The sequence below is a fragment of the Notolabrus celidotus genome, chromosome 6 (genome assembly GCF_009762535.1).
Source record: "Notolabrus celidotus isolate fNotCel1 chromosome 6, fNotCel1.pri, whole genome shotgun sequence".
In the NCBI taxonomy this organism is placed as follows: Eukaryota; Metazoa; Chordata; class Actinopteri; order Labriformes; family Labridae; genus Notolabrus; species Notolabrus celidotus.
Genome location: NC_048277.1, coordinates 21,255,764 through 21,268,814, shown reverse-complemented (window position 1 = coordinate 21,268,814; position 13,051 = coordinate 21,255,764). Strand labels below are relative to the sequence as shown.

The following is a 13,051-nucleotide window of genomic DNA, read 5'->3' as shown; positions in this document are numbered from 1 at the left end:
AATATATTTATTATGAAATAAGTGCATACTTCTTCATAACACAAGCTATATTACATTTTTTAAAATACTTTCAGATTGCCCTCTTCAAAGTATCTCACAAATCTATTGATGAACAATATGGATTTTTTGAGCAGATAGCAATATGTCGGTAGTAACCTGCTAATGATGGCTAACACAGATTAGATCAATTTTTTTAAATGTATTTGTACATCAAAATGAGTATTTCATCACACCTGAAGGCAAAAAGGTGAGCATACATTCAGTATATTAATATTCTATACTTACCAATTATATCTTAAATCACTATTGTTAGCACACAAAGAACAGTTCTGACTCTGCAGTTGTCATTTATCTCTTACTGTGATCTGGAGCACTCATGTGCATGCAACAATGTTGTTTTCCTGTAATAGTCTTCATCCAGTCACTGGGCAATCAAACATACTCAATCAATCTTTATTTTATCAATCTTTATTTATATAGTAAGGTGGCCCTGAAGTGCAAATCACAACGGCAATTCAGAAAACACAACGGCAAATGTCGATTTTGTGATTTTAATTTTTCTTTAGTTTAACCCTAACCCAATGGTTAATGTAGTAGTGTTTTCTGATTTGCCATTGTGTTTTCTGATTTGCCATAGTGTTTTCTGATTTGCCGTTGTGATTTGCACTGCAGGGCCTCCGTAATATAGCGCCACATCACAACAAAGTTTGAAGCGGCTCAGATTGAAAGTCGCCGCAGAGACTAAATGGGGTCGTGCTTGTGACGCGTCTTGCCATGAATCAAAATCAAAGTTTAAAGTATGTTTTCTATTTGTTAACAAAACACTCAAAATAAATGAATACCAAAAAAGATCGAAATAAACAATGACAATGATGATGAAAATACTCAACCCCATTCATCCTCTTAGTATACCTCCCACCCCCAACTGAACAGGTACTTAAAAGGTTAACCACAACCATGAACCCAAAACCGTGGGTTGAAGTAAGTAATAAAAAAGGAAATAATCATGATTAACGAATAAGACAGAATATCAACATTATGGCCCCTACAAAGGTTATCTCAAGACGCTTTTATGAACAGACCGTACTCTATGTTAGATTATTAACATAGACCCAACATCAAGACAGGATAAGATCCAGTCCAATCTTACAGACAGGAATCAGAGAAAGAGAGAGAGAGAGAGAGAGAGAGAGAGAGAGAGAGAGATGATAGTGCTGAGACGTATAGTAGTAGTTGTAGCCGGTGGCATGTCCATAGCAGCTGGAGTCTGGAACGTCCACAACAACAGGCCACCTACGGCAGCGACACTGGACCAAACCAGAAGTCCATAAATCTGTTGAAGTCACTGATGTTGTCGTCAATCAAACTGTGAATGTTTGGGGCAGGGAGGGACTGTTCTGCAAAAAAAATCCAAATCTGCCATTAGCTGGTGAAACCCTTTGTCTTCTACCTCAGAAAAAAGTGAGTCATCAAGTGCCATAAAGTCAATGATTCTATCATGTATTGCTTTAGCTTTAGGTAAACTTTCTGCACTTCTCAAATGCTGAGTCAAAAATATGGCACTCACAATTTTTTTGTGCTACTGCTAGCTGTAGCTACTGCTGCGTCAGAACAGCATCTTAGGAGTGATGACTTCTTAAGTGACATAAAAGATCAGCTGCATTAAAACTTAAGGACTTTTTCCCTTCTCTCTCAATACTTGTTGTTCATGTTATGCAAGTTGCAATTGTGTAATTCTCCTCTCGCTCATTCATTCATTCATTTATTCATTCTTTTGTTCATGTAATCTGTGAATTATGAATGATTTGAGTAATTATTCAGGATGCTCCAACGAGATCTTTTTTTGGCCAACAATACTCAAAAACAGAGTCTTAATTTGTTATCCTTTTTACAATAAAAAGCTGAAAATCCTTTCTTTGAATAAGCTCTCTGACAAGTTACCAGCAGAATGAATGGAGCAGTTAATCAGTTCTTGACAGAAGAGTAATAGAGGTAATGAAAAGTAACATTTTGACATCAAACACAGACATGATCATCGAAACGGGCCAACCATTGTCTTTTTAGTTCTGTGCCAAGTGTTAAAGGCCCTGCTGGAGGGGCCCTTGTTCTGAGGATTGTTTAGCAAAGGTTGTCTGCATGGCAGTGGCAGGTGGTCCCACTCAACCAAAGTTGTGCTCCAATGGTAAGAGACTATCAGACTAAGGTCGGCTGTAAATAAGACACCTAGTGAGTCCCCTTGCTGTGGCCTAAATACGTCTCAGGTGACCGCCAGGAATCTTGACTCTGCACAGTTTCACACTGAGCCGGCATTCAGAATCCCAACACCTCAAACTTGGCATCGTGTCTCCCTCCTAAGCAGTTGCCTAAAGTGTATAATTAGCATCTGCTATTTTAGAAGCAGGCGTCCCTGTCTCAGCCCCCCGCTATCTTGCACTTCTCTTTATTTACACTGGAAGTATTTTTGGAAAAGCCTTGAGAAGTTATTTGGTAACGCTCAAGTGTAACATGAGTGTCTCCACACATCGGAGAAAATTGGTTCAGCATTTCCTTAAAAAACCTACACGCACATCTCCTTCCCCTCCTATCGTCACATAAACATTCAAAATGGAACTAACTTGAGTTTATTTATCATTTGGAAATCCAGGAAATCCAAGTTGTGTTCATGAAATATAAAGAGAAGTATGTGGCTCATTCAAGCAGAATGCCTCTTCCATGAAACTGCTTTTGTTTTTTTCAAGATGCTTTTGCGTCATTCCTGTTGTACTTTCAGTCTTGTGGCCTGAAAACAGTGTCCTTGCCAGGGTCGTTAGTATTATTATAGAACTACTTTGTGACTCTGCTCACACACCAGCTCAGAGTTTTCATCATGCGTCCTTCATGTAGCCTGTAGCTCTGCAGATCTTTCTGAAATTACAGTTTTATACTGTAATGAGGATGTTGTGTCCGTCATTATAACACAGAATGTTCATTAAGAATATAAGGAATATTATAACAGTTTTATTATCTTAGAAATGTCTATTATTTTGGTGATTTTAATTTCTTGTGTTGAGTTTTAACATCTTATTTTACCTCCAGTGTTTCCTCATTAAGATATCATAAGAACGTTTCCTCAGTTCATTCAGCTTCTTATTTTTCATTTGTATTTATTTATTTTATTTTCATTGTTTTTATTATTATTGTTGCATATATTGTGTTCTTCACCTTGGTATTGGGGGCTGGGTTGGGATTAGGATCAATCAATCAATCAATGAATCTTTATTTGTATATAGCCAAATCACAACAAACGTTATCTCAAGACGCTTTTACAAACATAGGAGGTCTAGACCACTCTATGTCAAATTATGACACCCAACTTCACGACAGGGTAAGACTCAGTCTGACCCCACCTTAATCCATCATGAGCATTGCACATCGCAGTATTTAGCTAGTTACAGTGGCGAGGAAAAACTTAATTTTAACAGGCAGAAACCTCAGGCAGAACCAGACTCATGTTAGACAGCCATCATGCCTCGACCGAGTTGGGTCTGGAAAGACAAATAGAGGGGAGTAAGAGAGAAAGAGGTGATAGTGATGAGACGAGTAGTAGAAGCTGTTGCCACTGGAGTCCAGCACGTCCGTATCGTCTGGAGTCCAGAACGTCCGCAGCAGGAGGATGTCTACGGCAGCTCAGAGGAATCTACGAGACAATGGAGCTCAGGGACTCCAGAAAGGTCTATGGTTAGTAACTTTAATGGGACAGGCAGAGTTAAAGTAAGTGATGAAGGGGTGGGGGGGAATGGGATTGGATGGGGGCGTCTTTTTATTTCAATTTTTTTTGTACAGCACTTTGTGTTGCAATATCATTGTATGAAAAGTGCTTTATAAATAAAGTCTGATTGATTGAAGAAGAAGTACATGATTGAAAAAAGCTTATCAGGAATTCATTTAGAAATAGCTTACTCTTAAATGTAGTCTTCAAGGTACGACTAGCAGGACTAGCCTTAACCCTTCTAGTCTTCTTTCTTCTCCTTTAAACAAAAAACACAGATAACAGTTAAAAGATTAATATGATGAAGGGGACAAAGTACAGTAGTTCCTGGTAATTACAATCATTAAAGTCGGTCTTTACATGGTAGCAAGCAGCTGGCTGAGAGTCAAACATCTGCAGTCTTTAACAAGGAAACCCGCTCTCAGGGGAGCTCAAAGGCTGCGTTCACTGTGATTAGGACTTGGTCTGATTTGGTTCCTGTTCACATTATGAGTTCAGCCATATCATAGCATGTTAATTAGATATTTTGTCTTGTGTTATTTTATCACAAGTTTTTGCATGAGTCAGCTGTGATTTCTCAAAAGCAGAAAATCCCAAGCCCTGTGACCAGAAAGTCACAGGATACACATTACTGTGAAGTTTCATTTTGATTGGTTTGTTTCTGGGATCAAGGTTAAAGCTGAGTAAAGTTTGCACTGAAAACACATTCAATGTGTCTACACGGATAGGAAAGAATCATTTTTTTTATTACAGCAACCTAATTTTATTTATAATAATGAAGACATGTTAAAACAGAGGTTTAAACATCTTCATCTCCAAAATCTCCAAAAAAATACACATGCTCATTGTCCGGCAAAAAGTGAGTCATGCTCATTCAGTGTACTGCACCTCTCTATATCTCTCCCTCCCTCCCCCTGACAGTGTGTGGTGGGAGGAGCTCCAGCCTTTTGAGCGGTTGTAGGCAGGCTGTAGTATGACACTCTGTCAGGCAGAGGGAGAGTGTGGACCTGTCCTGTACCAGAGCTTTAAACTCTGTCGCTCTTGTGGACTTTCTTCTGACACTTTCTGGAGGAGGAATCAGTTTATCTGTGTCAACTAAAGGAAACTATTTTAAGCATCTGAAGGAAGCATTTCATTTCTTGGGACAGAGTGTAAGTAGAGCTGTTATAGAGACCATCCTTCTGTTCATTAACTGTGTGGCGCCTTGGCTTCATGAATCATTAATGTGAGTACGCTGCAGGTCTGGTTACCTATTGAAATGATGCCAGGATAACCTGTCATTTCCCTGTTAGAGGGCTATAACGTTTTTATGACTAAGTCTGCGTGGGGTTGCTTGTTAGTTTCTCTCTTTCAAAGGGATAAGTGGGTGTGAGCTGAGAGGCAGCAGCCCTCCTCCCTCTTCAGCAGGTCTTTATCGCAAAGTGATAGCAGGGCAAGGGGGTCATTAACGACCCAGTCTGAACTTCTATCTCTCTCTGAGTCCTGTGCTTGTTATTTGTGGGTGTTTGTGTAGGAGCTACCCATGCATTTAGAGATGTTGATCTTGGACTTATTTTCTGTGGAAACGCAGCTCTTCACCAGGGTGTGCTTATATTTTAAGTCCTTCTAGCTCGTGTGTCTGGTAACACTAGAGAAAAAAAATGATGCCTCAGACTCTTAAAGCTGAGTCTCCTCCTGTGACTGGTATAGTGGTGTCTCTTTCCGAAAGAGGGGAGTTGGTGAATGTGGCAGCCAGTGTGCACACACAGGCACGCACACATCGTCTGGAAACTTGAAACTGAGTGTGAACTGAGAGGAGTGTTGAAAAGCTCATGGGCGAGAGAGCAAGAGCATAAATATCAACAGTGTGCTGTGTGTGGTGCTGAGAGTCAGTTCATTGAGGAGTCTTTGTGTTGTGACACTAGTTTGGGGGCTCATGGTGAGAAGATGCTGTCAGCTAAAACACAGAAGCATCAGGTGTTACTTACTGCATGACATTCAAATCTCTCTCTCTCACATGCTGCTGACAGCACAATGGAAACTGATGCCAGACTGTTAGCAGTGTGGGTGGTAGTTAATGAACTGAAACCTAAAACGGAGAAGTTTGTCAAAAGTCAACGGGGAGGTCAATGCTAGATTTGAGTTCACTCCTTTTCTTTACTTTAGAGTGTGCACTGCCAAGTACCTCCTAACCAAAAAGCTCTCAAGCTGGCTTTCCTGTGTCAACAGAGTTCAACAAAGCTAACTGTTTTGTGAAATAACAGGAACAATTTAGTTTGTTTTCCACCAGTGGAGAGTGGGCTTTGGTGTTAATGTTCCCATTTAGTCTGTCTCAGACACATTTGAGGACAGACAGTTCTTTGCTTTGTGTCATAGTACATTTATTCCTAGTCTCTTATTGGAAAACTCCAGCATCTGATCATGAAAATATTGTGACGTATAAAAGATAAGCGACATGTTCCCATCATTATTGAGCACCCCTTCATCACTTTATGTGGGCAAGAGGATCCTGCTGAGCTGGGGTGCAAGAAAGGGCTATTCTTGAAAACTGCAGTATTCTGTTTTATAAAACTTTGTCATCTTTCAAAACCTTTTTTTGTTAATAGCTACATTTTATTGATTTGATTCAAATCTCTGACATAGGCAGATCATTATGTAGGGGGATTACGTAGTAAGGATAGACCGATTATCGTCCGGGACGATTATCGTCCGGGACGATTATCGTCCGGGACGATTATCGTCCGGGACGATTATCGTCCGGGACGATTATCGTCCGGGACGATTATCGGCGCCGATATTCGTCATTTTGACATATATCGGCATAGCCTTTTTTAAATATCCGAAAGCATACACCTAAACCGAAGTGAGTGCTCGGGTCGGAATCTTTCAAAATTCGCTAAATCACGTGGCAGAAGTGACACCGTATGCAGAAACCGTAGCCTAGCTTGTGTTCCATTTCTCCCTGCAGTTTCTCATTGCAGGAGACGAGCTGAGCAGCATCCGTTGAGGCCCCTACAATTACTAGTGTTTTAAAACTCACACAACCACACTTAAAAAAAACGGAGATATCCCCATAAAACAAAGATAAGTGAAAGATTAACATTTCAGTTATATTGACATTTTGGAAAACTTTATTTACTGTAGAAAACTTTAGGGAGCTATTTATTTGCTTAAGTTTTCATTTCACTTTATAAAACATGCTGCTGGGCCTGGGAGCTCCCTGCACTTTGTGTTAGAATTTTAAAACGAAGATGTCTATTGTCTAAGATTGAATAAAAACCTTTAACATGTTGCAAATCTGAAAAACTGTTTAATATACTTGGAGGCATTTAAACGAAGTTAAGTGTTGGAGTTTGTATTACTCAAAATTTTGACGCCAATATTTCCCCTTTTACTGCAAATGAATATCGGCTCCTAATATTGGCTATCGGCCTCCTTGACTACTAATAATCGGTATCGGTATCGGCCCTTCAAAAAAACATATCGGCCTATCTCTATTACGTAGCACTAAAAGAAGTGCAGTGATATTGGCTTGCATTAAGAAATTTTACTTGCATGTTGATATTTTTCTTATACAACCCTGCCACAGGTAAGTAAGTACATTTTTTAAAAAGTGTCAAGAACTACCTGCCACTTACAGGATGAATGTTCAGCCTTAGCATTAGCTTGTGTCAGTAGTCTACTGGCCAATATCCTATATTTCCAAAATTGGCTGATTAGGTTTTGCAAAATCCTGCTCCTATTTTCAAGTCTTAAACTCAGTTTTAAGGCTGGCAGAGAGTCAGATACATTTGAATAATGTTAAAAATTGCAGATTCATCAGTCTGTTCAGCAGGTGGATGAAGCCTGTTTGGAATAACTAGCTGAAACACACATCTGCTTGTGCTTAGATTTTATAGTCAGGTGTTTTTATTCTGGCTCATAAGATGAAGTGATTAAATAAACCTCAAATAGTAAAAATCATGTTTTTATGTCCCCATGTATTCATCAGAGGAACATCAAAGTCCTGTTATTGTTCCCAAAGATCTGAGGATTTCTTCTGCCGTGACTGTTTATGTCACATGCTTCATGATTTATTTGCCAAGCCTATTCTCATTGCACTTTATTACAATTTATTTCATTTGATTAACTTTTTTTTCAAGGCTAGAACGACTTTCAAATCGTAAATTGGCATAAAACCCAGTGGATGGAAACCCGCCTACAGACACAGATCCTCAAATGATGAGCAAACACCCAACAGGGCTGGAATAAAGAGAAGCTTTCATGAGTTTTTGAGAATGGTTGAGTTTTCCACAACAGGCGGAATATAATCTATCCTGATTGTGACAGAGAGACTTTTTGTCTTTACGGTCTCGTATTTGGAGATTCATCGGTCTGCTGCAGGAGAAAAGCCTGTCTGTGCTGACCTTGGCCTGCTGTTTTCTTTTGGGTTGATCCACAAAGAAAACAGCTGGCAGTTGCATTCTGGATGCCGGCGGCCTTCACAATGAGCTGCCTGTATGATGCTGTCAGAAAAGCTTTGGCTGGTTGGTAAAGCATGGTGCCTGACTATCAATACCTCCAATCCAGATTTCTTGACTCAAATAAAGTTAATGTGATGTTAGTAACTTGTAGAGAAAGCCTGAATATCGGAGGCCACACAGACCTCTGGGAGAGCTTAATATAGACAGGAAAATAAGCAAATTATAACATGCTGTGTTTGTCTCATGGAGCTGCTCAGAGCAGTGAAGAACCTGTTGCAGTGTGCTAAATCTGTTCAGGGGAGAAAATACAAAGAAATAAATCATACTGTTTCATCACAGCTTAATCCCCCATGCTGGCCCCATATGCACATGTTTCCGTTTTGTCAGCATATCCCAAGGGCATTTTCTCAGCATTAGGCTACTCTGATCCTTCTCCTTCATCTGTTTGTATAGACAGGTTGACTCTCTCCCTGTCAATGTGTGTGTGCGTGAGTGTGTGTGTAAGGAAGAGAGAGAAAATGTTGAATTATTTTTCCTACACCCCTCTCCATGTGGTTTTGTGTCTCAAGTGTTTTGATTTAAAGCCACTAACACAAGTTTGAGTGAAATATGTGAGAGGTTACAGGATCATTGAAGTGACGGCTACTGTGCTCTGAATTAGATTACACTTATTATTACAGTGTTGATATTTCTCCCAAAATTCAAGGTATGTTTTTAAACTGCTGCCAGAAATTGTGTGTTTACTTTCAAGACAGAAGCAATGCTTAGAGCAGTACAAAAACACAGCCCAAATACAAACTGTGAGGTGTTGTCTTTTCTAAAACAGAAACACAACACAGATTGAGGTCAACTTGATGTTGGATAATTATCAGAAGTTTCGTTATAGGACTGAGTTTTGTCTCTTGAGATGTAAATGACGTTAAGTCTTGTCTTAAAGCTTCGATCAAATCACATGACCACAGCAGTTTGGTCTGTTTTCTTTGAATTACAGATGTTTAGATGCAGGTTTTTTTCTTCATATTGGTCTTAGAGCAACATTTATTTTGGACCTGGGAAATTATGACAAAGGAAGAGTTCTTCCAGTTCTTTTAGTGCATGAAATAGTCTTCAGATGTTGTGATTCTTTGTTGCTGTTTCTGTTTGTGTTGACTTGAACGAGTAAGAAAAGGGTTAATGATAGCTGAGGCAGAGGAGGGCTGGCCTGTAGAGTGGCCAGCCACTTGTAACCTAAAGGTTAAATACAGGCCTTCAGGGAGTCCTATTACTGTGTACTCACTGATGGGAACTCTGCAAACATGCATTCTGGGAGCACAGCGGGCTCCTCTGTTTATTCCCAGTCCAGCACTGTGCCCCGATGTGGGAAATGACTGAAGACGTGGAACATGGCCAGGTCGCTGTGTTCAGTCCTGTCTGTCAGAGAAACTCAGATTTGACTTTTAACCCGTAACAAATGTGCTCAAAATAAGTCACAATTGTATCAAGAGCTCTAGAGGACATTCTCTTTCTCATGTAGTGACTTCTTTTTTACTGTAAACAAGCCTGTGAGGGAGCTCTCAGGAAATCATGTGGATTATGTTTACATGTGTGTCAGCATTTCACATGTGCTGCTGTGAGAGCTGCAAAATTGTCTTTTCAGGGCGTGTTCCCATCACCCTTCACCTCACACCTGTTCCTCTTGCATGTTTAATAATACAGATCTATTTGAAACCTCAGAGCTATGTGTACATTTGACCCCAACGTAAGGGACTACTATAAGGTGTCCCGTACAGCAAACATGCATCTGGTGGTTGTTAGCGGTCGGACATGTTCGTGTGTTTCCTGACATGAGTACTGGAGTAGTCCTGATTAATGGAATCAGCCTCTAACGGGGCCCTGTTAAGCAGCTCGTCCCTCCCCAAACACTGTGATTTGATATCTCCTAGCATTCCAGGTTGTGCCCTTTACTCTGCTAATGGTGCCACTGACCCTTACAGACATTACCTACCGTAACTCTGATCACAGGCTTCTAATTGCCTCACTGTAAACAAGCTGTTGTCTTTTTTTTATTACTGTACACAGCAATCTTTACCAAAAGTAGGCTACAGATAAATTATTAAAGCACCTACTGGTTGAAAAAAGTTTTAAGTCTACTGAAAAAGTTATTCCTTTATAAACTTTGGTGCTAATACTGCTATACCACAACAGTTTTATGTCAGTTCAGCATTCCTATTGGTGGTGTGTTACTTTACAGACTGAAAAACAGACTTGAGTACTTTTAAATTGTTGACTTTTCTAGTGGTCCTAACGGTATTGTCAGGTAACAGGTAACATACTCCAGGTTCTTGAGTTTGCCCCAGCTCTGTCAACACAGATATTTGCACAGTATCAAAATGATCCTGCTTTCTTTTAAACCCTTGTAGAGACAGATCTTTGACATGGTAACATAATCTCACAGTGCCTTATTCCTCCAGTCTGAGTGATGGAAACAGAGATAGAGGGAGGGGGTTAAATGTAACAGAGACCACAGGACAGCAGCAGACTAAAAGCTTCCTGTGGCAGGACAGAGAGTAAGCCAGAGCTGGCAGACAGGCTGGCAGGGCAGATGTTTTAGGTGAGAGGCACAGTAGATAGCACGGTCTGAATAATTCATCAGATCAGATTGAAGATGTGATATATTAAGACACAGCACACAAGCCGTCTTCTGGCCTCTTTCAGCACTTTTTGTGCAGCATGAGTGGCTGCAAGGCTCAGATCCCCCTCCCCTGCATCTCTGCTTTCTTTCTGGCAGTTATCCACTAGAGTCTGGCCAGTGGAGGAGACAGTAATAGATGTGCTGGCGCTGGGTCTAGTGAGGCCTCCAGACATCTGGAGAGGATGAAAATGTTCGGCATGCAGGTGCAGTTTAAGCTCACAGTGCTGACACTTTCATGCTTTTTTCTCGCTCAATATGACTTCTGCTCTGGTCAATGGATAGCACTGGGTAAGGTAACTGAGGGAGGATACATGCTTTTTGATAGCACAGGAAATATGTCCTCTTCATTTTACTGAATACACAAAATAAAAAAGTTAAAGGGTCACTTTATTGTGACTTTGTAGAAATAGCCAAAAGTTCTTATTGAGACACTTTCTCAGTTACTGTATTTACACTCACACTGGGATATGGGCTGCTTTTCCCATGTTTCCATGTGTTTGCTTTGTTATGCAAGTCCCTGCTTGTGGATTAAATCCCTGACCTCACATCTTAAAGTTAAAAAATCATTTTCTCTCTCATTGTAAGAAAGTAGAATGACATGAATACGTCTTCTAACTGCTTATTTTTATACCAGTGTCAATAAAGCCAAATGGGTTTTCACCACATTAGAAATAGCTGACTCTTTAAGGTCAAAGTTCCAAATTAAAAGTTTATTTTTTTATGATTTATAACTGCTAAAAATACAATGAAGTCATTTTTCTTTGGGCAGTTGCAACATGCCTTTCCAGTCTTTCCTTTTACATGTGCAAAAGTAGGTGAAGTTGGCGGAGGATATGCATGTGCTCTGATATCACTCCAGAGAGGCTCAGCTTTCTAGTAAGAGATCATTTCACCTCCATCTCTCCATGACATCAGCTGCCACCTACATGCATCCTGCTATGGGGGTCTGGGTGCTGTGTGGGCGTGTCAAGACTATGACTGGATCTCACACGCAATCTAGTTGTTTTCTTTACTGCAAACTTTAAGGCCCTGTTTGACACTAACTCTTATAAGATTCAACCCTAAGAATGTTGTGAAATTTAATGCCATTTATCTTATTTAAAGGTATTTGATGTGAGTTTTTTGAAAAATATTACTTCAAGAAGAGAACTTATTTATTCCAACCTCTCAGTCATTAGCAAATCATGTGAAATAGGATATCTGCCTACCTGCAGCCAAGCACACTGAACTCTGTCATCTGATAGGTTGCTAATCCCCTTATTATGCTTGTCTGGTTAAATAGAAGAGTCAGTCAGCCATTTAATCATCTAGCCAGGAGTTCAATGTGGGCTCCATAATTTTTGCTGCGTGCTTGGCTGTGTACAGTGCGGTTGACAGGGAAAGTGGAAAAGGGCAGAGTGAAAAATGTGAAGTATAAACACAAAAAAAATAGATCTAAACTCAGCAATGCTAGCTTGACAAATTTGCTTTTGATTGCCTGAATTAGCATGGACCATAGCGTGATACTCTTGAGTGACAAGGGTTCATCTCCTGTGTAAGGTTTACCGCACATGTTGCCCTTGAAGGTCAAGTCTGGTCGTCTTGGATGTCTTATGTCAATGATTGGAATTTACTCCGAATATCACCATACTAAAGGATTCGCAAGATGGCTGGGATGACTAGGATACCAGGGCCTAAGTGACTTCTGTGGACAAGGAGTGAGGAATGTGCAGCTCACTATTGATCTTTGCTAAGTGAGGTCACCATGTGTTAGGGGGAGTTGCCCCACTCTCAGACTCCACATAAAGGGAGGGGCTGACCCCTACTTAGATATTTTAATGTGATGTATGTGCCAAATGCAGAGGTCAAATGAAGATGTGACCCGTGCTTGATATCAACTTTTCAGACATGTTGAGATTAGAGCGAAGGATGTGAACCACATTGAATCACAACAGCTACAGACCAGTTGATATATCAGGTGATTATATCTTGCAGAACATTATTTAGGATTAAGGTATGTCATTCCTGAGAATATTAAAGGTTTCTCTAATTAGTTTTTGAGCCATAGATGTGCAATAAGTCCTTATTTTGTCGCTCCTGCCAAGGGTGCACTGGCAAAAAGGACTCAAGGGTAACAGCGAGCATGTTCTTGCTAATAGTGCTACTCTAATGACTATTCCCCTTAGCTACAGGTGAAGGTGATGTGCCATG

At 40.2% G+C, this 13,051-nt stretch overlaps 1 protein-coding gene across 1 annotated transcript in view; it reads left to right on the top strand.

The window, feature by feature from the left end:
- Positions 1–4,721: 4,721 nt before the first annotated feature.
- sema4ba (sema domain, immunoglobulin domain (Ig), transmembrane domain (TM) and short cytoplasmic domain, (semaphorin) 4Ba) overlaps positions 4,722–13,051 on the top strand; it is a 44,510-nt gene continuing 36,180 nt past the window's right edge. Inside the window, exon 1 of the mRNA XM_034684809.1 lies at positions 4,722–4,899. The gene's annotated coding sequence lies outside the window, so the exon portion shown is untranslated. The remainder of the gene's footprint in view (positions 4,900–13,051) is intronic.